Genomic DNA, 1,292 nt, shown 5'->3' on the forward strand with positions numbered 1-1,292 from the left:
GAGAGGAGAGAGAGGGAGGGAGGAGAGAGAGAGAGGGAGGGAGAGAGGGAGGAGAGAGAGAGAGGGAGGGAGAGAGAGAGAGAGGGAGGGAGAGAGAGAGAGAGGAGAGAGAGGGAGGGAGGAGAGAGAGAGGGAGGGAAAGAGAGAGAGATTGAAACCACCTTTATTTACAACATACAGATAAAACCAGTCTGTTACCACTAGCAAACTTTGTTACAAAATTACGGGAAAAAAAAAAAAAGAAAAGACACAAAAAAGAAACAACAACAAACTGACTTAAAAAGTCAACAGTAAATCATCATTTTCATCAACTCTACATAACACTTCATTTATAGCCCAAGTATTCACGAACATTGGTAAGCACCCAACCAAAGTATAGTATGCAAACTCTATCCTGAGCCTTGATGCAACCAAACCCTTGAACATCAGCAAAGGATCTAAAGTATCTTTACCAAGCATCTTATTTTTCCTTGTTTTCCAAATAGTGAGTTTGGCAGTTCCAAACACAAAATTTAGTAAAACCAAAACATGTTTACGACTGGTGACATACTTTGGCCCAAAAATAAACAATTGAGGAGATAAATCCTCACCTAAAGCTGATACCCATTGAGATAAAAAGGAGAACAAATTACCCAGCCGTTCACATTGCACAAAAAGATGAAAAACATTTTCGTTTTCAGAACAAAATAAACAATCCACCTCTACATTTGGATTGAGGTGCACCACATGTCTGTTCGTAGCTATTGCACTGTGTACTATCCTCCATTGTAGATCACCAGTCCATTTATCAATGGGGCGTTTGTACAGTGACCGCCAGCTACCCCTGGGGGAAATGTCCACTCCAAAAAAATCTGTCCATTTAGAGGAGTTCACTGCGGACAGAAGATGTATATTAGTCACTTTCACACAAGTCACATACAGAGCCTTTTTCCCAGCAGACTCAAAAGTATCCAGCTGAGGAGTTTTAAAAGACAATATAAGATTTTCCTCCTCATGCCATCCCCGTACATCAGCAGCTATCTTCAAGGAAGGAAATTCATAGTCACGTACAGCCATCCACTCTTTAACATGGTTGGGGTTATTAACAAAAAGTATCTGATCATGATTCAGCTCTCCAAGCACCTCGTCAGTCATTTGTTTCAAAAATCGAGCAGATTTTATCCCAGTTCTCTCACTCAGGGTCTCCAAACTAACGCTTAGAATATGTCCAAGTTTTACACATCCAGCAGTTATCAGTCGTGATGACACATTGACAGAGCACAAGTGTCTAGAAGGCAAAAAGGGATTCTGAA

This window comes from Micropterus dolomieu, unplaced genomic scaffold (assembly GCF_021292245.1).
Source record: "Micropterus dolomieu isolate WLL.071019.BEF.003 ecotype Adirondacks unplaced genomic scaffold, ASM2129224v1 scaffold_339, whole genome shotgun sequence".
Classification (NCBI taxonomy): Eukaryota; Metazoa; Chordata; class Actinopteri; order Centrarchiformes; family Centrarchidae; genus Micropterus; species Micropterus dolomieu.